The 25,297-nt window shown below is 37.3% G+C and overlaps 1 protein-coding gene across 3 annotated transcripts in view; it reads right to left on the bottom strand.

Moving 5' to 3' along the window:
* The window catches only part of zgc:172282 (leucine-rich repeat and fibronectin type III domain-containing protein 1-like protein), a 194,199-nt gene that overhangs the window by 96,680 nt on the left and 72,222 nt on the right, over nt 1-25,297 (bottom strand). For all 3 annotated transcript variants that reach the window (XM_017434095.3, XM_017434098.3, XM_017434092.2), the window contains exon 2: nt 6,626-6,736. The gene's annotated coding sequence lies outside the window, so the exon portion shown is untranslated. The remainder of the gene's footprint in view (nt 1-6,625; nt 6,737-25,297) is intronic.

The following is a 25,297-nucleotide window of genomic DNA, read 5'->3' as shown; positions in this document are numbered from 1 at the left end:
TTCGCAAAAAAGTAGAGCTGGTAAGGTGTGGAATTTCACTTGGGAGTCGAACTGCTCTTCCAGGGTGTCACAACTTTTGATAAATGACATTAACATCTGTAGAGTCAGGAAATCAATGTAAACATAACACTCAATAAAATTTGTTTCTGTGTATATGTCTACTGGTGGTAACTTACACTGAAATACACATTGTCTTTAAGGTGTGCAAAAAAGGCCTCATCTGACCAGCTGCGTACTTTAGGTGCATGTAATCTAAAAGGTTTTCACAAGAGGTAAACCAGATAACTGGACGAGCTTTTATTAATAATGAAAAATATTGATAACTGTTCTTAAATACAGTATATATTTACAGTAATACATTTACCTGTGTCTCGGCAAAAGGTTGTAAACTTTATATTTCCAGTTCCCACAGACTTAAAGATTTAATATTATAGATTATATAATTTTTCAAGAATGTTGTATCAAGCTGCATGTTTAATATATGCAGTTGAACAATATGAAATGTTGTTGTCTTTTCAGGAATTGTAAAAAAACAAATTGGATTCAGTTTGTCAACAGTATAAATTCTTTTTATGACCATATTGTACCATTTGCTCGGTTGCCTTTGCATTACAGTTGAGTTAAACAGAAAGATCAAACCAATTCTCTGTTATTGTGAGACTTTCCTCCAAATCTAGGTGTTCGTTTAGGTTTCGTTCACACTAGATGAAGGCCCTACTACGCTCTTTATGGCCTATTAGGCTGGGGCAGCTTTACAGGAAATTTGGTAAACGTCAACCTCATTAAGTGTGAAGACAATTTTGATGTGTTATGTTCTTAGTACTCCCCAAACATGTTTATTCCTGAAAATTGTGGTATCTCCATTGGCACAACTCTCTCAGACCAAATCACAATGCAGCTACATGTTAGAAGTTCTGCACAGCACTATCAAGTCTGTGCTAGGTTATTTCTATGACCTTTTCAAGTTCAGTCACCAAGCCACACAAGTGCCAGCAGGCCCCATGTCATGGATATGCTACCACAACCCTGATATGTTGCCACCATCATGATAAACCACCACAGCCTCACTATGGAAGTTTTGTGCAAAGTCAGACTCGTCCACAACCTATCACATTCTATTGTGTGTAATGGGGAGCCCACTGCATTTTTAATACACACCTGGAGACCTTGCCAAGATGCAGCAAAGACCACCCATGTTCTGACTGATGTCCCTACTCTGTAGCAGGCTCTTCATCCAGTGCAAAGAGAGTCTTATTTGTTATTGTAATAAACAAAAAAGCTATAGGAAACTGTCCCCTCTCAAAACACTTGCTGAATTGGAGCTATCACTCAGCATGAATAAAATAAGTTTATACAGCACATTTTAATAAACAAAATGTAAAAACCTTTCCATTTACATAGAACTTGAAAAAGAAATGACGGTGAAAAAGACCATTAATGTACTGCCTTCACCCATCTAAATGTGCACAGCATGATCAAAAACTCAAGTTCAGTACTTTCTCTTCAGCGAGGCCTCGAGAAAGCTAATTATTACCATTAACAGGAAAATGTGTGCACTGCACGAGGAACTTGCAGTTACTGCAATACAGACAAACACAAGAAAGATGAGCAATTTCAGAACAAAAATGTTTTGGAGCATACAGCCATTTTCATAAGTTATGTGTAAAAAAAGTACAACTATCATCACATCTTCAAAGAAATACCACACACATAACTGTCTACATACTAATCCAACAGTCTTAAAAATACATGACTTTACATTTACAATTTAACACCAATCATCTGGCATTTCCAAGATAACTAAACTTAAATAAGACCAAACTTGTTCTGAACAGGATATAGATAAATATTTGCAATCTGTAATGGCTTCATGAGGAGATAAAGACATTTATTATCTGACTTATCAAAAATCTGGGGGTTAAAAGAAGTAATCTTGAGTGAGCATCAGAACCTATCAGGCAGATAAGAAATTGGATATCTGACTCAGTGTCTTGAAAAGGTTCTTTCAATGTCAAGATATTATCTGGAGTTTGATCATTTGATGTGTTTTCTGTCTTAAAAAGAACTACAGGAATTAGTTTTATATATGCAGCTTTCTTTTATTTAGCTTTTTTACACTGAGTATTTTGCATCATAATTAGGTTAGAAAACATACACACACACAGATATGTGACATATTATAAATGAATGAGGGTTTGAGTTCAATGTTGAAATGGTGAACTGTCTTAAATGAGTATATCAGGAACCAATGGCAAGGATCAAAATAAATGGTAATCTGACTGGATGAATTAACCTGGAAAGGGGGACAAGACAGGGTTGTTACGTCCCACTAACTGAGAAAAAACGGTTTAATATTTGTTAAACGCAGTGAATGGCCACCTGCTTCAGAATCTGGAGAGAATGTAAGGATAAACATGGTCATAATCTTTATAACTCCGAAGATTAGGAAGTAAATTATGTCCAGCTCCCAACCATGCCAGAGATCCTTTGAAAAAAGATGCCATAAAATATGGCATAGTTTAAGAAAAATAATTGGACATGAGATACTCATACATGCAAGACACTTTATGCGGGAAACCTCACATAAGATATACTTAAAAAAAGGACAAATACCTAATACCTTCTTAAAATACTCCTATCAGCAAGTAAAAAAAAGCCATCAGAAGATGATGCTATAATGTGGATTCACTGACCATGAAGCATTGGCTGAGCATTGTGGAGGAGATATTTGTAATAGGAAAAACTTTCACATAAACTGAGACTATAAGAGGTGCAATCTAATGAAAAATGGCCTGAATATAGAAATAAGGAAGAAGACATAGAGGAATCTGCATATTAATAATTGTTTAATGATGTGTGTATGCTGTACTTTGACACTGTAATTGTAAAAAAAAAAAAAATCAATAAAAAAATAGGGTTAAAAAAATGAATGAGGCTTTTTGTTATGCCTGGTAAACTGCTTATGGCAGATGATCCTCCTGAGTGCTGGCAGAAACAAAAAGCAAATTGAGAGAGAGGAAGAGCTTCATGCAAGAAGAAAACGGGATGGCGGTGCAAATTGTTCTGCAACCACCGAAATGAAATCATTTTTCTACCCACTTCTACAGTGGGGTATGAGCCAGAGTTAAAATGCTGTAATAGACTTGCTGGAGAGAGCCTCAGTGGCAGAATTACACGAGGACCTCTTCTGACTCAATCGTAACTCATTATGCACGCTGCTCTTTGTCTGCAGGTATAATCAGCCACATGAATAATTTGTGATCCATATGGTTGATTATCCATTGTTTTGTGTGTCTGTGTGTGTGTGTTTATTGCATTTTATTTTTAGGATGTCAGGAATTCAAATTTAAGGAGCAGATACACACTCCTAAAAACCACTGTGTTCACCAATGCACAAAAAGCAAAGACCTCAAATACTAAAAATGCAAATTACGGAAGCATAGAAAACACTTGGTTAGCAGCCCAATAACTACATATTGTTAACACTCCCAATAAACACAAATTCAATACTACAGCTTATAACTTTTGGTGCCCCTAGAAAAAAAACACAGACAAAAAAAAAAGACCTGAAGTGATTAGAGACAAACAGAAAAAAATACTTTTTTACAGTGGCTTACCATCATCTGGTAAATGATAATGGATTAACAGGGAAGATGACAATGATAGTGTCACACCTCGTTTCCAAGATCCTTGCATCCCCACCACAGTCTATGTGCCCACCCTGGAAAGATTCTTTTGGACCACATCAGGATTAGGGTTAGGGGCTCCACATCATAAATACACTGTCACTGTTGCCACCACACTGCCCCATGCTCCACCCAGCACCCTGATAATCTGACACTACGATGATAAACCAACCAAGAACTTGCTAAAGAAATTTTGTGCCTTCCAACCTGTCATGCCTTGTTACATGTTATGGGAGTGCACTGTGTTCTTAGTACCACCTCGCCAAAGACCTTCTGGCTGACTCTTCACGTCCTAGTGGGATCATCAACCAGTGAGAATGGGTCCTTATCAGGTCAAATTAGTTTTCTTCATGCTTGTTTTTGGCAACCTCACTGCTGTCAGCCATGCACATTTTGCTCAGATCTTCACTGGTAAAAAAAAAAAAAAAATGAGGCTGGGCTGTAAAGTAAAGGTCGACCAATTAGGGCTTTTAATCACTTTTTAGAAATCAGGACAGGTTTATGAAGCTGATCTTTTGTTCATTTTTATCCAATTATTATATGAATTTAATATTCAGAAACATTAGAATTACTAGGTTTTGAAAAACCTGTGATATAGCAATTTAGCCATGGGCCTGATAGTAGGTATACATTCTTACCTGTGCTACTATTTATTGGATGATGACCCCTATGATCCCTATGTTAAGTTATGCATATTTTCTGACAGAGCATAAAATTTCTTATCTAATTAATAACATTTTTAGGGCTTCACACTATAAGAATTAAGTTCTTACTATTTCCCTGTTAAACTCTGTTTTATGATGTGGTAGTAAAAAAGCACCCCTGTCACAAAAAGCTCCCCCATCACAGGAAGTACTGCGACTAAAGTGGGTAGTGTCAAGTGTACCAACACTGTACTGCCCGCAGATTAGCATGCCTATAATATTCTTGTCATGCTCAGGTTTGGATGATGCTGAATATTTAAAAACTGGGGGGAAAAAACAGTACAAATTAACTGCCTGATCGATCGGCCTACCTTTAAAGTTTTCTCTGAACCGGCGTTACAACACCTGGCAAATGTTTCCCTGTCTAAACTCGGCTAATGGGTTTTAAAGATTTCCCCTTGGACTGGAAATATCTTGGTTTTCTGACTTTGGGTAGGATTTCCCAATATGCACAGGAACCTAGTTCTTGCTTTTCTATTTAAATGCAGTTGTGTTTTTGTTGTTTTCAGATGTGCTAGTGTTTTTATTGTGGCCTTTGTAAAAATGTTGGTTGAACATTTTACTGCTGATTCTGTAAACTCACAAATAGCAAGCCAGTATTACACTTGTTGAGCCATAGTCTGTACTGTGCTGATTTTGTGAAAAGCTGTAAACAGTTACTTCTTGTCGTATAGTAAGCCATTTGTCTAGCTGCCTAGAAACTAGGCCAGTATTTTTTATTGTGGAGTCACACAATTTATTTTTGTTGGTTCAACAATAGGGACAGGGGGAGTTGTGTTTTGTTGTTCAGTACAGATGTTTACCAAAGATTCTGGTTATTTTTAATAGGACACATCATTTGCTATGCTAATACAGCTCATTCAGATTTTTTGTTGATGACAATTTGATTTTACTTATGGCGGCAATAACTAGCTTTAATCAAAACTGCTTTAAAGTTGCTTCTTTTTTCTCCATGTAAAGTTGGCCACAACATGTAGTCAAGCATTCAAATATAAACTACTGCAGTTCATTCTTAGTTAGCTGGTAATATTGGATGTGAGGTAAAATACTAAAATAATGTAATAATGTTAGATTCCCCAGCTGGGGAAAACAAAAAGCAAAGAAAAGCTTTTGTCAAAGATTAAAATAAACATTATTTATCTCCACACGAGTGACAAAAAGGAACAAAAATGAAACTAGCATTTCTTAAAAGAATACATATCGCCATTTGCATTGTGTAACAAGCTAAAAAAAAGTTATTACACAATTTGTTAGTGTTTAGACTGTGATGGAGATAACACTCACAAAATAATATGTATAAACCTGACTGAGTTATAGCCATTTTGGTGCTTGCTAACTTCAATTAGCTGTGGTGGCCATTTTGAATGATGGTAACTCAAAAACGTAATAAGTTATAAATGGACATCCACTGATTGTATTCTGAAAGTTGCAATAGATTCTATCCAGTGGCTCATGAGATATGTTGCTCACAGACAAACAGGGTTGAAGTCAACAGCTGATGTCAAGGTTTTAAACAAAGATCTTGGGGCAATCTGTTAGACATTAGAGTATGTGATGGAGATGAGTCTCAGCTACTACCACATCAAAGTTTAGTTCAACATCTACAAAACTCACAGAATTATAACCATTTTTGTGTTTGCTAAAGTCAATTAAATGTGACAACCATTTTGAATTGGGTTTCCTCCAAAGGTTAACCAGATGTAGATGTTCTTTTGTCTAAATTAAGAAGTTATCTCTAAATATATTGTCCATACCCAAAGTCACAATCATTGTCTCATATAATTTTAGTCAAGAAAGCAATCTGACATGTCATAGCAGGTACATCCTGGATACAGCTCTTGATTTTTATGCTCCTACTGTATATGCAAACAAAAACCTACTTGCTAAACAGCATTTAATCTATGTGACTAAATTCCAGAGATTAAATCAAAACAATCATGAAAAAACTTCAAATTCTGCTGAGGTTTAGCTGTTCTCCATATTATACATCTTTGACATTAGTTAGTAAGAGTATATTATGCATCTGAGTATATTTATGAAAGCATAATGTAATATCCTATACTTGGCTAATTTCCCAAAGGGGGTCATTAAACAGTTAATTGGCAATAAGTGTTTATGAATCTTGAGATGTAATTAAAATAGTATAACAGTGTCACAGTTTCCTACGGAGTCCATTTTTACAGCCTCATTTAGCACACTTTAAAATTCATACAGGGCAAGAAACTCTTTGCCTACCTCTATCTGATGTGCTGTGTGTGATTAAGACTCAACATGAAGATGAACTGCAGTCACAGGCGGATGAACTGAAAAAAAAAGGGGGCAGTCGAGGAAGATGGATCCAAAGACCTGCAGAAGAAAACAAAGAAACAAGGGCAAAGGTTAGAGCTAAACTCTGACACTAATCTGCATGAAATATTTTTAATTAATTTTATAAATAAAATGAAAAACATCAGAACTTTTATCCATTCGGATTCTTGCAGTTTTCATTCCCCATGTTAATTCTGCCCCTTTTACAGTTTCAACACATTTACTTTCCAGAGTTGCAGCTCACAGCGTCTCGCATGACCTCCTCCTCCCACATTCTACATGGTTTCACCCACTAGGCTGCTTAAGGAAAATATATTCTTGTCAGACCTTTTACTTGGAAATTATAGTTACTGTTATTTAAAAATAAATTTTATATAAAATTTTACTGGCCTCTGCCTGTTTTTCAGATTAAACACTAAAGAAATGCCGACCTCCTTATCTTCAGTAACCACAGTCCTATCTCTAAACTATCCCTTTTATCTAATCTTTTACATTTTTTACACAGTTTATATCATTTATGGTTTATAGTGTTGTTGTAACAGCTTACAAACTGTTAAGAGCACTTCACACTACAGAAACAGCAATTGTTGAGATTTTTAAGTACCACAGGGCTTAGTGTTTGAGCCACTTGTGTTCACAATTTATATGCTGATTTTGGCACACATTATTTGTGCCTACAATGTGTGTAACCATTTGCACATGGATAACACAGAGATGTACATAGGAAGGAAACCCACAAAAGCCTTGTCACATCTTTTTTAAACTTATATATATAACTACCATTCCTTGAAGTAATGTAACAATATATATATTGGACTCTATAATTCACCAGTAAAATCTACAATTCATGTCAGAAGAAAGTACAGATTAAACTTTCCTTCTGCAGCTTGATACTGCCATCTCCAAAATACAAGAAGTAAATAGCTCTTGTCAGTTTGTAGTACAAATGAGGAAAACCACAGTGAAATCCTGATTTGCTGAGGCCCACCCGCATCTAATGCAGGCATGTGCAACTGTCAACCCTCCAACAGCCCTCTTGTACATACTGTCTAAACCTATTATAATGCTTGAAAGAGTACTCCAATCATCCCTTTTTTCTGTCATTAACAATAACAAGTAATGTGAATTATGTTGATTCATTCAAAGGAGAGATTCTGTCATTGCTGCCTTGTTCTTTATTCTCTGTGTTCTTTATTCATTTTCTCAAAGGGAATCTATACTAAGAGTTTTCTAAAATAAGACCTCCAGACTCCAATAATATTCATGGAAAGCAGAAAGCTGGAAGTCTGAATGAAGTATGTTTTTTTTTAATCCAGAGATTGAAAAATACCTTTAAAGTATGGGCTGTGATGCAAAAATTATGGATTTTTTTTTTCGTCCAGTATTGATCAAAGCACTAATAAAATGAAACTGACAACCTTTACTTTTGAGTTTTAGTGGAGAGTACACAACGAATCACTCATCAAACAGGATGTAGGCACTTTGGCGGCAGGTTTTCAAGCCAGCTGAGCTAACTGGCTGCAGATTATTAGCAAAATCATTACTCACATCAGAGACCTAAAGGCGTCTCATCATCACGACAAGAAACAGCAATGCGACATAGCAGCAGGACACCTGATTTCTTCCTCACATACAACATGGCGAGTTTGCACATAGGTAAATATTCCCAGATAACTCAAAGCTTACAGCAGTTTTGAAGATGATAGAAGGAGGAGGTCATTAAATGTGCATCATACAGACGGATAAGGGTTCAAGGCTATAGAAACTTACAGCTACATAAAAAATAAATGGCTGCCTACACACTTAGGTCATACCGCAATGATTATTTAATAATTGAAGACATTTCGATCAAACGTGAATCAATAAATAGTGTTCCGGACATAAAGTAGGAGTCAACACTTGTTTAGCTTTTATTTTGCAATAAAGAATATGACAGCTAATGTTTGATCCTGGCACAAGCTGAAAATGTGTCTTTGTGAGGAGTGGCAGGAGCACAAGCACAACAAGTTTTTCTGTGGGTTACAATCTCTGCGTGCACATCAGTTTGCCTCGTTGCACACAAATGGTCACAACGTCAGATGTTTTTATTGTAAAAAAGTACTAATTATCTTCATGAGCGACATCTCCACTCTTCAACTATCTTACCTTCCATTTATACAGGCCTTTTAGCTCAACACTTTGTTCTATCAAAACAATAATCCTCAAGAGGATTTTCTGCAGCTTTATATTCAGCTGCAGTTAAATCCCTTGTGGTAGGTGCTTCGGGCTTCAATGAGGTACATGAAATCATAGAACACCTTTGCAGAGTGGCTTTTATAAACCCATGGGTATCATTATGAAAAACTATATGTCAGTTTTTAATGGAAAAAAAAATTACCAGCAAATGAACTTTCTAAATCATGGGCTTCTTTATGAAAAGAAGGAAGTAGTTTTATATTTATACGTTTTAAACTGCTGAATTTAGCTTCTCAGTTGAACAAAACAGAAAAGCAATTTTAAGGTTTCATATATTTTCCCCTTTGTCTGATTTAAAGACTTTTCTAGCACTTTCAAGGCACATTTCCAAGCCTTTCCAGCACCATGCTGTGATGACAAATAACACATTTCTTAATAGTGTGAATATCTTCAAAATGATCAGTTCATTTTTTCATCTTATAAAATCTGATGTCTTGCTTTAAGCATGGCTTGTGACATTTGTTAAGTGTCTAATATGAGATACTTTGTCTTCAATTTCAGTGACTTTTTTGGTACAAATGTCTGAAATGTAAATGCACTTGAAGAAGAAACCCAACTATTTGTGGCAGCCGTCTTAAACAAGATTCACCCCATCTAGTGAAAACCTTTTGAATGTTTCAATAGAATTTCTTTGGTGGATCATTAGATATTTTGCTGACAACAAACAGAGTTGACTCTAACAGTCATGGGCAAAAACATAATTTCCCTCTCTTTGCCTTTTGGCAGAGTACAGTAAAGATCAGAATACAGCCACACACATTAGCACACCATGTTTTGAGTCATCTTTTCTATATAAGCGCCAACAATTGGAAAACTTTATTTTGCCCTTCAATCTAAAAAGTAAAACTTAAAATAAAACAAATATTCTTTCATGAAATAAATGAAAGCTGTAAGCACCTTGAAGGCTTTATACTACCTAAATCCAAGCATTTTTCATGCCTTAAAAATGCCACAAGAAAATTCAAGCTTTTCTAGTACCAATATCAAACCCAAGTTTTATACCTACTGTATACTGTGAGTTTTAGTCAGGTTGTTTTTAATCAGAAGAATATCTAAGCCTGCATATACGTTTATTTACTTTGTGTCAACAACCAATGAAAGCCTCCACAATCATACTTAAAATTGTTTTGTTTTTTTGACATTGTGCTACTTGATGTGTGATATAAGAAAAAGCACGCAGTTAAGATATTGTTGTTGAATAATGCAATTATGTATTTCGATAAAACATTTTTTTCACTCCTCTTTTTCTGAGTGTCATTATGATGCTCCCAATGTTCTCCATGTGCTTTAGCATCTTGATCTTTATCAGCAAAATTAGGTGTGATTTATGTCAGTAAGAGTCCATAGGGTTAGCACAGAGAACATGACTGCCTGGCACTTGGAATATAATAACCTATGATTTACTGCAGTCTTTTGCAATATTGATATTGCACACACTGATATTGCGATGATGAATTTTCAATATGTTGCCCAGCCTTCTTCAGCGTGTTGCTCAGGAGGTCTGTAAACGCAGCTCCAGTCAGGAGAAGCGTCACATAAAATACACTGCTGTGGTCAGAAACAAATACAAATAAGCAAACATTCATTCATGTTCCATGCACACTTTGTCCTTTTTGTAGTCATGGGAAGAATGGAGACAGAGACAAACAACCAAATATGCCTTTTAAACAAAAGTCAAGACTAACACTGACAAGTGTCTTCTCGGCAGCCGATGCATTTGTACTGACACCTGTTTATCTGCTCACAGTACATTTATTTTAAACCAGCCATTAACCACCTCTAAGCTTTGAAGATGTATTTGAAAACCATAGCCTTATTGCCTCATCTGAACCATCACACCTCTCTTCTGTGTTGTATGAGCGCGAAAGGCATTGATATTCTGCTCAGTCTGCTGCTATATTTAGCAGCTGCTCTCTGCACTCGCTATGTTATATAGCGGTAAACTGACCTGTCAGTGAGCTCGCTGCACGTTCATGTGCGTAGGTTACAGGGTGTGTGTGAATACCAAAGAAGAAAGGACAAAAGTATATATGAGTGGACATATATGTGAGTGTGTGTGTGTGACAGAGAAAGAGAGAGAGACTGATGTGTACCCATCATAAGTGCATGCATGCTTTTGTAATGGACTACAGTCATTATGTATTCTAGCTTAGATTGTTTTCAGATTAGAAAAATCTGTTATAGAGAGAGACAAAAGCCCATATCATGTTTACGATCTTACAATCTTGCATGATCTGTTAGTGCTACGAGTATATATTGGGAATGACTGTCCACTACTACCACATCAAATTTTGGCTCACTATCTTCAAAATTGGTTTAGTTATAGCTTTTTTTTGTTTGATATGTTTTCTAAGGTTGATTACATGTTGATTACACACAGGCAATACATTTTTGAGCAATAATATATCAAACTCCTGCTAATAAATAGGCAAAACTAAGAAATATGTTTGCTTCTTTTTTTACCCAACCACTGAGCACAAACCAGCCACAAGGAAGCACAAGCCAGTATATTTCTTGTGCTGGTCTCAAGCCCAGGTAAATTGTGAGGTTGCATCAGAAAGGGCATCAGGCATGGAACACTTTGCCAAAACAAACATGCAAGCTCATCCAAGAGACACCATACCAGATCAGTCGAGGCCTGGGTTAACAACAACCGCCACCGGTGATGTTGACAAACAGGGTGCCAGTGGAAATTATGCTACTGTTAGTCAAAGATCATGACTAGAGAAATGTGCCAGGAGACAGAGGGAGAAGAGGAAAGGCAAGAGTGTAGGACTGATTGTAGAAAGTATAAACGTAGGGACAATGACAGTCAATGGTAGAGAGCTGTCTGACATGATGCACAGTAGGGAGGTTGATGTATTAAGTGTGCAAGAGACCAAGTGACAGGGCAGCAAGCCCTGCAGCATTGAGGCACGGTTTAAGCTGGTTTACCATGGTGTGGATAGGAAGAGAAACAGAGTAGGGGTGGTCCTGAAAGAGGAGTTAGCAAGGAATGTAGTCAAAGTGAAAAGAAGACGGTAGAAGTGGGCGGCAGTGGCTCAAGAGGTAGGGGTTCATCCTGTAACCGGAGGATTGCCAGTTCAAGCCCCCAGCTCCTGCCTGGCCTACTTCTGGTGGTCAAAGGGCTCAGTGGCGCCAGTGTAATGGCAGCCTCACTTCTGTCAGTCTGCCCCAGGGCAGCTGTGGCTACAATGTAACTTACCGTGTGAATGGTGATTGACTGATTGTAGTGTAAAGCGCTTTGGGGTCTTTGGACTAGATAAAACACTACACAAGTGCAAGCCATTTACCATTTACCATACTGAATGTTGTCAGTGGTTATGCTCCACAGGTTGGATGTGATGTAGAAGAAAAAGAGAAATTCTGGAAGGATTTCAGTGAAGTGATAGAGAGTATTCCCAGGGAGGAGAAAGTGGTGATTGGAGCAGATCTGAATGGACATGTCGGTAAAGGAAACAGAGGAGATGAGGAAGTGATAGGCAGGTTTGGTGTCAAGGAAAGGAACCAAGAAGGACACATGGTGGTGGATTCTGCCAAGAGAAAGGAAATGGCTGTAGTCAACACCTATAAAGAGAAATGAACGATTCTGTAACAAGTTTGTAAAGAGTTATACCAAGAAAAAAACCCACAGATGCCACCTTTGTTTGAGGATGCTGATGTATAAGTACAGAGAGGGTCAGAAAGAACTTCATTGTGTCTTTGTGGATTTAGAAAACACATACAGCAGGGTGCCGAGGGAGGGGCTGTGGTGTTGTATGAATAAGTCTGGAGTTGCAACAAAGTATGTTGGACTCTAGAAATACATCGATGCAGTTAGAGAGGACATAGAGGTAGTTGGAGTGAGGACAGAGGACGCAGAAGACAGAGTTATAGGAAGATGAAAAAGGAACAGCTGAAGAGAAGGAAGACCCATATATCTTTCTGAGTCTGACTGTTTTAGTTTATTTTGTTTGCCATCTTAAAAAATATGATGCAATGACCACTTTTCTAAAACCTACAATGCACATTTGAACAAGCACCTGAAACAACATCCTTGTGTCTGCATGTTATAAATTTTTTTGTTATAACACTGGACTTTTCTGAGCTCCTATAAAATCTAGTCTACATGTAGAAGTGAAAAAAAATAAAGAACCTGAGGTCAGATGATAAGTACTTTTGCTCAACCTATATTGTGCTGTCCAACTCTGTGCAACTTGAAGAAAATATTTTTATAGATATACTGTAACTAACTTTTAAAAAGCAGACCAAAAGGAGAACTTAGGCTGAGATTTTAAAATACTTTTAAAAAGACCTAGAATTTGAAATCCCATCAATTTAAGAAAAAAATTCAAAATATGAGGAAATAATTATAGCAGCTCTGTGGTATTCTGGCAGTTACTATCCACTTTTTCCTGTTGCGAGTAATAGTCTTTGTTGAATTTTTTCAATTTATCCGCCTCAGTTTGCATTTTCATTCGTCTCTCCAAATGTCTTCCTTTTAATGACAAATGAAGCGTTTTGACTGATTTATTGTGTTAAACTGAAGTGTCACCATGCGGGCCAGCATGATATACATGCAGTAAAGGATGGTGCGGGAAGTGTAGCTGTAAGAAAAACACAAAATTAGTGGGAAAAAAATATGATATTCTGACACAACACAGAAGAGGGTTCCTCAATAAATTTCTTTCAAATGAGACTGATTCAGCAGTGGGTGAATTCAAGTCTAAAACTTAAAATAAAATGTTTGTTGTGTCAAAGTCCTTTTAAAGACATAGTTTAGATACTTTGAAGTGGGTTTTTGTGCAAGTCTTATGAACAATCATTATCTTAAGTATCCTAGAGCTGTACTGGATATGATACAACTAACTGCTGCTGCTTTTTGTGTTTGCAGATTAGTAAAGAGTTCTGTGTAAATAACCCTGTAATGCAAAGCAGACAGTAGTTTATAAGTTTAGAAAACAGCATTGATATTAAGTTTCATGATTATTTTTTTTACAATTGGAGTTATTTTAAGATGGAAGTAATCCACTTTGGTCCTAGGCTTGCTCACACTAGCCTTTAGCTTGACAATCCTTTTTATTTATTTTTTATTTTCTCCAAACTGATGCCATTCACAGAGCTATCTGCAACAGGTAAGATACTGTTTGTAACTTTTCCACAAAACCTCACTTTAAAAAGGCCTGAACTATTGTTTTAAATCAAGAATCTAGTGCAAAGTAGGTAAGTAAAACTGGATTTAGTGTCAGAGAAAAGTCACTCAGTTGCAGGACCAAAATTATGTCATTTTGTTCTCCCAGGAGTTCCTAGGACTTGTTCTCGATACAGGATCTGGGCAGAACTTTTTTCTCCCGCGGGTTTGTTTCAACTATTGTGTGATTGGCCAGAAATGTGAAGTGGTGGGGGGGCTAATGCGGTCACAATGTTCCATGAGATGCTCAGGAACCAGCGTAGCCGTGGTCACGCTGGGAGTATCAGTTGCTTGGAGCTAACATTAGCTTCTGGGGTCCAATATGCGCAGTGTGACCTAATGTGTGCCTAATCTCTCCTGGCCAGAGGCCGGCATGATGTGTGTGGGTACTGCTGAAAGGACAGCGGGGCTCAGCGGTCGTCAAAGTGACTTCCATCTCTGTGATGGTCATAGTGTTTCAACAACACAAATCAGACTGATTTTCACGCTATGCGGTTGCTGTGTTTCTGTCGGTGTCCCACAATGGCGCCCTGGAGATCGGCAATGGGGTTTCTCTTTAAGCAAAATATGTCCATGTGGAAAAGAGTGTCTCTCTGCCATGTCAGAGAAAGCAGATTTCTTCACTACTTGTGGAGTATAAATCCAGCTTCACACTTCACCTCAAGCAAGAGTGAGTGTCCTGCTCATTTCCACATGTCGCAGCCCTTCGTCTCTTCCTGTCGGTAAAGACAACAGACTCTGTCTAGTCTGAACCTCGTTTTGCAAACATGTCCTCCTCTTCCTCTCATCTATTTCATATTCATTTAAAGCAAGCACATCCAATACACCCACTCATCACCAGTACCTTCCTCCATCAGATGCCGTGTAATTATCTGGTCATCATTATCAGATTTATTTTGTTTCCTTATTATGAGCCCATCTGCTCTGCTCTCTAACCCATCCGATACATCACGAACGCACACAGCCTCACAGATACCCAAGCCCAGACATCCTCTTGTTTCTTTTTGCCTACCACTTTCTGTCTCATCACTTGACCTGATTTAGTGACTGAGAACATGAGTGCAACTGGTCTGAGGTAATTACGTTGAGAGGCAGGTAAGGATGCTGGACTAATTGACTGAGATCCACAGAGGAAAGGAAAAAGCTGGTGAACAATCTCATCTACTGTTTTTTTACATATATCTATGACATCTGAATAGACTCGGGTAAATTGTTCTGTCTGTAAATCTACAGTTTAAAGTAAATTCCGATGGCTATTGTATTAAAACATTTAAGATTTATATGAAGACTTTGAATAAATGCATCATCAAATCAAGCCAAAATCAATTGAACCCAACTGTTCAGTAATATAAAGTTAACTGAAGTGTTTTTTTTTTCTTTTCACTCCTATGTTGCTGTTGCTTCACACAATGACAAGTAAGCAGTGTTCATATTTGTGACTGACTAAGATTAATGTTAGTGTTTACTGTAGCTCTCATGTTGAATAAAGGTCACATAGAGACAGAAGTCTTGTAAGTCATTTCTAAAAAAAAAAGAAAAAAAAGATGTGCAATGCAGAAAGCATGGAGAGAAAATGTTGCCATGGTTATTTCTAGTTTACTAATATTACTGGGCATTTAATGTGCAAATGGTTGAGGTGAGTTGTCTCCAGAGAAATAAGCTTGGATATTTCAAACAACCCAATCACACTTACTTTAATGTTTATAAAGGCTAGATTCGATTGGAAGCTTAAATCTCCCAACTGAGAAGATTTAAGTTTTAATAAAGCAGGAGAAGTAAAATTAAAAAAGGTAAGCAGGTAGAAAGAGGAAAGCAAAGGGGATAGAATCACATCATAAAAAAATAAACATTATTTATCAAAAAAAAAAATCTCGTAAATGTATTGCAATGATATGCAGCCTGATGTTAAAACTGGTTGCATGTTAGAAAAATAGAGGTTGGAAAAAGCATAATGTCAGCTACTGAGAAGCAAACGTGTCGCACAAGCACAAAAACAACTAAAGTTGTGCAAAGGTTTTTGAGAAAAGTATTTTTGTCGGGCTTATTTGCAAAGTTTATCAGGGGCAGAAGCTGATTGTGAGTCTTCTGGGAGATAATCACACATAGCACTTCAGTGTCTACTTAGGTGCTAGCCAACATCTTGGTGGGCAGGGTGTGGAAGGGGGTGAAGTGGTGTGTGTGTGTGTGTGTGTGTGTGTGTGTAGGTGACAGGATGGTGAGCGTCAGGGGAAGGACGGGCTGTGGGAGGGTGTAGTTGTGAAGAGTGTTCACTGGGGCGCACAGTGATCTGGATACAGTTCAGCGTTTGATCACTCCAGTGTTGTGTCTTTGCCATGCTAACACATGTGCCCCATGCTGTGCTAAAAACCACTAAATTTGATGCACAAACACACATGCACAACGGCACAGATGTCCTCTGTAACACTTGGACTCTCTCCAGGAAAGATGCACTTAGCAGCTGCAGAATCAAACCGCAGATCTAAATCTATTTAGTTTATTATATTAACGAACAATACTGATACTTTTACAAATGTGCAGTATTCAAACTATGAGAAGTGGCTGATATTCAGAGATTTTTATAAAATTTGAGCTAAAATTTGATGTGGTAATAGCTGAGAGTGAAAAACACATACCTTGAGCGGCACATCTCACAATGTTGCTTGAGATCATGCATGGTGTTCTTTTCGAGGTTTGACTAAAACAGTTACAACAACGTTACTTCTCAACATTAGATGATCCTAGTCTAAAATTCTGCCATGAACTATAGCAGACAATATGGATTCCTTCAAGGAGTGTGAGGCCTTTAATCTCCTCGTGATCCTCCTTTTCACCACCACTCATGACAAAAGACACCAATGCTGTGCAGCAATACCGAAAAACAACAACACTCCTTTTTAACAGCCAGAGATAAAAATAATTTCATTTAATCATGAAGGAGAAATGTGAGTTTTATAAAAAAAAGAGTGTCATACTGTTCTCCATATAGGTTCATTCTCAGCATTTAGCACATCCCACCGCACCCTCTCACACTCCAAATTAACCTGTATGTGTATGTTTTCTGTTGCTCACACATACCTATACACTGACAGACACATAAACAAAGACACCCCTCCTCCTTCATTTGCACACACAAGCCTGCACAGCTGCCTTTTTTAGAGATTTGCATTTATTTCCTCTAATTCTAAACAAGCAAACTAAAAACCCTGACATCGTTCCTCACCGGATTAGACCCAGCCTTAACTCACACCTTAGGCCTGACCTTTACCTTAACACCAGAATTAATGTTCAGTCTCATGAGGACTGGACTTTTGGAAACAATAAGGACTACTGGTCTTAACAAGGTCAGTGATTATACCAGAAAACGGTTAAACACACATACAAATCCCCCCCCACACACACACACACACACACACACGCACACATGCCTGTGCACAAGTGCCCCAGCTGTGTTAAGGATTAGAGATTAAAAGAGAGGAGGAGACGAGTCTGTCTACACACAGCTGTCTCTAAGAAAAAAAAAAAGAAAAAAAGATGCATATAACCCCAAACATTTATCCTGTATGTCAGTAGAGATAAGTTTACATTTTACATGAGGTGTCTTTGAGGCTTCAAATTCAGTCCAGCCACGCAGATAACGTCACCCTTGTTTTGCTGATATGCCATAGCTGCTCTGATCAGATCCTGACTTCCCCTTTTATTTATGAAATGTTAACCTAGTTTGCCTTCATACCACTGTTTTAAATAAAGCTCCTGTGTAAGGCAGAGGCTTCAAATTATATGCCGTTTTATTTTATAAATCCCTCTCTGAATCTAAGGCACCAGCACAAACCAGGCGATAGTCAATAGACTGAAATCTTTTCAATAAAAAATAAATAAAACTACAGCATGTTTTTTTTTTAAAAAGAACTAAAAACAAACCATTTTTATCAGCAGTACAGGCACTGAGGAAGTTTTTGCAAATCTTAATAAGACCATTAATAGCTCTGCATTTTGACAGTGGAAGAAATTTGCACTAAGCTGCAAGAGTTGCATGAAAATCAGAAGTTATTTGTTTCCCTAATAAAATGAAATCACTAATTTATTTAGTGAAATCAGGCTATCAGTCTTCAAGTTGCAAATACTAGCAGGACTGAAGTAAAATATTGCTTTCAAGTTTTAATTTGAGTCTGAAAGGTGACAGCAAAGGAGAAATAATGGAAAAAAATGTAAAAAGGGATAAATATGGGGGAGAGAGAAGGCAGGAGGAGACAGTTAGAAACCAAAATTGATTTTAGTGTGAATAAATTGTATCCACAACTGTCTGTAGAGTCTCCAGAGGGACCCGTTTCAGTCAACAATGACAGCTTAAGGTAAGGCAGTAAAAATAAACTCAATATTATTCCAAATAACCCATTTACTAAAATATATTTCCCGTGCAATGACAAGCACAGACCCAATGTGAAGATCTAAACGAGTTTAACAAACACAAGATTCATTAGTCTGTACCAGCTGTAACCATTATCTCCACCTAAATGGGGCTTAAATGTGCAGACAATTATCAAACCGAGACTTGAATGAAAGTCCCAACAGTTGTGCACACTAACATGTCTTTGCTGAGCGCTTATTGGCAACGTTCAGACGGTTGGTGATGTCTAATCACCATCCACCCTCCAGGTCAGCTTATACATATAAATGAAGAAAATTGACAGCTGCCTCAGGTGATATTTTTGCTTTATTTCAAAAACACAGATGTTATAGTCAACATTATATTGCTTATGTAGATCTTAAACATCTGGCAGATAAAAGTGCATATGCACATTTACAGATTTTTTACTCTGACTATTCTTACTCTTCAGATGTATTTATTGTTGGTAAACTGAAACAGATGAACAGAAATTAGATCAATGTTGTTTTTTTTTCCTTTTGGTAACTAATAAATAAAAATGTGTGAAGAAGGTTGAAACTAAATCTAAATTATTTAACAATTTCACAAATAACTGTATGACTAAACCATAAAATTCAAAGCCTGGTACAAAATTTATTTTTATCAAATCATTATGATGACACTAAAAAACTGAATGAAAATAAATTAATGTCACAAGATTATATTTTAATTTGACAAAATCTTTAATACCAATACCATCTGGTGAACATAAATGAGATTTTGAAGGTCAATCTATTTCTTGCAGTTTTCTTGGGTTTTTTTTGTTTGTTTTTTTATAAAAATAGTCCATGCTTGATATTTGAATTATTTTTATTCTTCATATAATTATAAACAACATTACTTATTCAACATATAAAAGAGTTTAATTTAAATGTACACAAATTAGCAAAAAGGCTTTTTTTGGGGGTGGGTGGGTGGTGGGGGTGGGGGGGTCATCTAAGAGGGCATAATTTTTCCAAATTCAAATCTCTTTTCAAAATTAAAGTACATCAAAACAAAGTTAAATAAAATTGCAATTTAATTGTTTCTGCTACATCATGTTGATTGAAGAATTGTTTTACCAAATGTGCTTTTTACCTAAACCAACAAACTGTTTTTCTTTGAGTCAGTTGATTACAAGTGCTTAGTTCTATTACAACATAGAATTTGTACCGTATTCACATTATTTCATATTTTCAGAAATGTTTTTGAGCTCATGCATTGATTCATTACCTTCTGTAAAATGTTTCAGGATTTCTAAGTGGAACTCAGGCACCAACACTGACCAAACCTCATGACAGTTGTAGACAATTTTTTTCTTGCACCAGGTTCTTCTTATTGGAGACATTTTTGTTCATTTCCTTCTGTTCTCTGTCTCCCAACTACTTCCAGTACACCCTCCATTTCTCTCCATTTACTCTGCCTACTCCACCTGGGAGGCACTGTGATTTCTCTTGTTGTGTGTATGTGTGCGCCATCAGAATGAGTTGCTGGTTGTGATAGGTCTCAGGGAGAAAGCCAGACCACAGCAGTTAACACTGACCTCTTCATGGTTTCTCTTCACCTCCCACACAATAACACTGTCCATCGCTCTTGATTTCACTGTATTTATCACTCTTCCGCTGTCTTTTTGTGATTTTCAAATGTTATCAACTTTCCCTCAAGTTTTTTTTAATAAAACTTATGTTCCCGAGAAAAAAACTCTTTCCTTTACTGTATTTTCATATGTACATTAGCGCTCTTTTCACAGTACCTTTCTCCTATCCCTTCAGTTATTTTTTTGTATTTTAATGTTGCTATAAACAGCAGTTTTACAAGGTCATTTCACCATTTAATAGGTGTGATAAAATCTTTATGTCATCCTTTTTAGGAGACATCAATTTCAGTTTTGAATACAAGGAGAATATGGTGAATTAAAGTGTAAACAGAATGAAGCTGGACTGTTTTAAAATGCAACAAAAGCAAAAAAAAAAGCAGTGGCATTAGTGTATTTTAGAACAATGACTGTTAGGCTGCACGGTGGCACAGTAAGGGGCTTTTCTGTGAGGAGTTTGCATGTTTTTCCTGTGCATGCGTGGGTTTCCTCCAGGCGCTCCAGTTTCCTCCCATAGTGCAAAAATTGCATGTATGTTAATTGGCTACTCTAAATTGTCACTAGGTGCTGATGTGTGTGTGTGTATGCTTGTGCAGGGTGTACCCCACCACCTAATGACTGCTGGAAATACAGGCTGTCTCCCCACAAACCGGAACAGGAGCAAGAGAGGTACGGAAAATGGATGAATGGAGGGATATTTAGGCCCTGTATACACTATTCTGAATATTTACAAAAAGAGGACAATTTCTGCTTTGGTTGCACTTCTTTTCCCTATGCAAATAGAGTTTTTGGCAACCGTTTAAAATCTTTAAAAATGCCTTCCAAAGTGAAGGTTTTGAGCGTGTCTCTGTAGACTTGGAAGTATGGATCTTTTGAAAAACGATGACGCAGCAGCTCATTATTTCATTGTGCCCTAGAAACCACAACAACAGAGCCATTTTTACATTTTATATATCTATCTCACTTTATCCTGTTCCTGTAGCCATTATACTGTGATTGTATGAAAAGGTTACTAACTGAGGGAATTGAAAAATATATCAGAGAAAGACATACTGTGATTAGTTTGAGAATTTGAGAGAGCATTTAACCACACTCAGAATGTTCTCCTTTTTGTATTTCTAATGTATCGTTATGATAAACATTCTCGCCTCCTAATGACATGTCATGGGAATTGAACAGAGGAAAAAAGAAATATCAGTTTAAAAAGTACCAAGCATCGTGCAGATGGGGCCTTAGAAGATGTTCCACTGCCTCAGGATGAAAACTAAATCCCATGGTAGCTACAGGTTCATCCTCCAATAGCAGTAGAGGTATTTTAACATAGAACCCTTGCATCGCACTAATCAAATTGTTATAAATAAATAATAAAAACTGCTGGCAAAAAATAAATAAATAAACAACTACTAAATAAACAACTAATGGTATGTATCTAAACCTATCTGTATTTTGAACGTGCTTGCTCGCTCCATGTGCTTTTATTTCTTCATTGACTTCATTTGTTCTTATTTTTCTCTTGGATTTTCTTTCCGTTTTTTTTCTCGACCCTATGGCTTTAATTCCTCTGCCCTCCCACCCCACTGTCTGGCTCGTCTTGTTTTCTCACTTTCGCCTCACCTCCTGCTCCTTATTGTCTTCCCTCACGCTGCGGTGGTCAGTGCTCACTCCTTTATCTGTTTATCCATCCGACACCGGTGTATGTGCCTTAATGTTGTTGTACTGATAATGAAGGGCATGGATGATCTAAACACTGAGAATGACCCAATCAACCCTTCCTAATAAAACACCTTCCATTTACTCACACTCTCTCGCTCTCTCTTTCTCTCTCTCACACACACCCACTCCTTGTTGCTATGAGCCGTGGTCACTGAGACACACCATATATCCTGTGGTCTATTCCTGAACACTCGACTTCCCCCAGACCTCATTACTGAGCAATTTAATCTGTGAATTTGGTTTTCCAGTGTTTCATTTGATGTCTGGTTTTGCATCGTTCATTTCTTCACCACCTTCCATTTTTAAACACGATCAGCCTACATATCTTTTCTTTCCCTCTTTGTCTCTGTAAAGCCCTCTTTCTGTCAATGTTACTTTAAAGACCTGATAAGTTGTGAGAGGTTTCAAAAATAGCTGATCCAAAATCAACTTGACTGCTTTAGAGAAACAGTTGTCAATTGTATTGACACATAAACTGACCAATTCATTGACTAAATAACCTTCAGTCACAAACAAAATGTGCCTGGCTAATGCCATCTACCTGTTAGTGGCCGTCCTTTTCCACTCAGACAAATCCAATCCTCAGTGGGATGCTCTTCCACGTCTCTTTTCTTTAAGTAGCTTGTCTCCATTGCTATTTACTGCCTCTGGCGCTCTCTCGTTCTTTATGGCCCTTTCAACTTTTAATTAATTCCCTGAATGCTTTCCAGTGTGACATGTAGATCCCCTATTTTGCCAGGTGCATTCACCAAGGCTTTCATTCAAGGTTGCGATAAGCACACATAATGGGGATTTATCGACAAAATCGTGTGCGATGGCATTCAGACAAACACACGAGTGCTTGTGCAACACCTCTGAGGTTATTACATGTGCTTGGTGCAGTCATTTTCCTAGGGCTTCCATTTACTAAAAAAAAAAAAAGAAAAAAATCTTTAGTATTTACAACATAGTGTCTCCTTTGTAAATGAAAATGGCCCGAGCATAGATGCCATTGAATTTCTTTTATTAGGCTCCTATTTTACATCCATTATAGGGATGACAGTTTAGTTAAATGCATCCAACATAATACTCACACGCTGCAAGATGCATTATAGGACCTGAGCCAGTTTTCAATGTGATCAGTGTGTCCTTACTTAAAGAATATTTTGTATTACAAATGAATAATGCAATGGCAATATTTCAATCATATAGACGGACCTGTTTAACCATCTTGTAGGCTATATTCCTCTCTTTAGAAGTACCAGTACCATTTGTCTCCTAATTCAAAGATGCAACAAGTAACAGTTAAACTTTTTCACTGTGACTTGAGATAGCTCTTTAGTAAGTTAATACTCTGTAAGTTGTCACCGATTCCTTTCAAGTAAATTAATGCACCATCCAATGTGCACACATACGGAATCTCAAACTAGTTATCAAGGTATATCAGCAGATCTGGCTTATATAACCTAATTTTTTATGCTTGTTCAGGAAGAGCAACAATATTACCAAACGTTATACAGCAGCCTCATGACTTATAGAACTCTGAATTGACTCCCCACAACTATACGCCTTATTCAGCAACATCAGTGAAAGAGATATGTAGTTTATGTGGTTATTAAAAGATGAAAATGGAGGCAAACAGGCAAATATGAGCATACTATTACCACAGAAACCTTTGTGCTGACTCTTTTATTGTAGCAGCTTGTGCTGGGTGGCAATGAGTAACAATATATGAGCATTAAAATACACAATCAAATATTCAAGTGTGCTTCAAGCACATCTAAATATGCCATTTACGGCCAAGATGGCAGAGAGATGCTGAAAGGATGGAATCCAGTTAAAATAAACTAGCTATAATTGAGGTACAATGGGGGATAAAAAAACATGAGATGCACTCCATAAAGACACATACAGATTTAGGTGTTGCTCAGAAACCAGCTCCTCTTTCCATAAGACTTTCCTGTCAGAGTGTTAACAAGGGAATCTGTGAGTCAAATTTACCGCACCACATCATAGTTTCTTTATTAAAGGAGATGTCTTTTTCTAAGCCATGCCCTCTACTCTAAACCAGTATATAAATACACCATTATTATTTAGATTTATATTGCTGAAGGACACGAACCATCTGGTTTTAACCTATTCCTTTGAGTCCTGTGCACTGTTTCATAAATTAAAATATGATTTTCTTATAAAGTTATGAATAAAATAAAGACATCAGTGTTTTAATTTCTGGCATAATGTACATTTTTATGTCCCACCGAGACTTGTAATGTACATCGCAACTTTTTAATCAGCTGAACAAACCCTTTTGTATCCTTGTGGAACAATTTTCTTCTTTTGAAAACATTTGAAACTAATGCTTGAAGTTATTTTTAATTTAAACTTTTTATTCAGGTGCCTAATTTTCTCATAGATGTTTTAAATTTGCTTTTATCACGTATGCCATCACACACTATAATGTAGTATTGCATACCTGTATGCTATATGCTACTCCAAAGCTTTAACCCTTGTCTTATTTTAAATGTCTCACAAAGCAGATGAAATAGTCAAGTGCAGGAGAGCTCTTCCTCGTTAGTGTCGGACTGCCACCTACTGCGTTCTTTTTGCTGCCCCTGGGGCTAAGCTACATATCCAAGAAAGGAAGTTTAAATGACTTTACAGTCCATCCACACTTGTCCTCTGAGACACAGACTGTAGACTCTTGTTGAGAGAATAAGTGAGAACTGATTTATTGAAACAAGAGCAAAGAAGGAAAGGTGTTTCTTTTAAGTGTGACAACCTTGTATTATATTACGCAATCCAGGTAGGGCATTCTCATATTCCAGCGACTTCTATGCGTGAAGTCTATGTACAACCAGGTTTAGATACAATATGCCACTGTTTGAAGATCTTATTTGCTAGAACCACTCATTAGATTAGCTCCCAGTGATGTAGTAGTAGTAGTAGTATAGATAGGTATAGTTTTTTGATATTTTTCCAGATTTTTTAAAAATATATTTGCTTAGTTACAGATAAAAGAGTATTGCATTTCTCTGACTTTGAGCTAAGTTGTTCAGTATTAATGTCTTTGGTGTGCAGAGAATCCAGCCGTATGCTTTACAGTAACATGATCTATAATTTATTTATACATTCCTCTGCAGACTTCTACCTCACAGAAGCACACTAAACTAATTGTGTTTCACTGTGTCTCTTGATGTGTGTCTCTGCCAGTCTGTGTCTCAACGATTCTTCACAGTTCCTGGTGTTGCAGTATTTTATCCACCTCACTCTTTCTCTACTTTTGGTTCAGTATCTTTTGGATGTCCATCCATCCATCCATTGTCTTCCGCTTATCCGGGGTCGGGTCGCGGGGGCAGCAGCCTAAGCAGGGAGACCCAGACTTCCCTCTCCCCAGCCACTTGGGCCAGCTTCTCCGGGGGAATCCCAAGGCGTTCCCAGGCCAGCCAAGAAACATAGTCCCTCCAGCGTGTCCTGGGTCTTCCTCTGGGCCTCCTCCCGGGGGGCCGT

This window comes from Kryptolebias marmoratus, linkage group LG2 (genome assembly GCF_001649575.2).
Source record: "Kryptolebias marmoratus isolate JLee-2015 linkage group LG2, ASM164957v2, whole genome shotgun sequence".
Classification (NCBI taxonomy): domain Eukaryota; kingdom Metazoa; phylum Chordata; class Actinopteri; order Cyprinodontiformes; family Rivulidae; genus Kryptolebias; species Kryptolebias marmoratus.
Note: the sequence above shows the minus strand (reverse complement) of the source record. Positions and strands in the feature narration are given on the sequence as shown.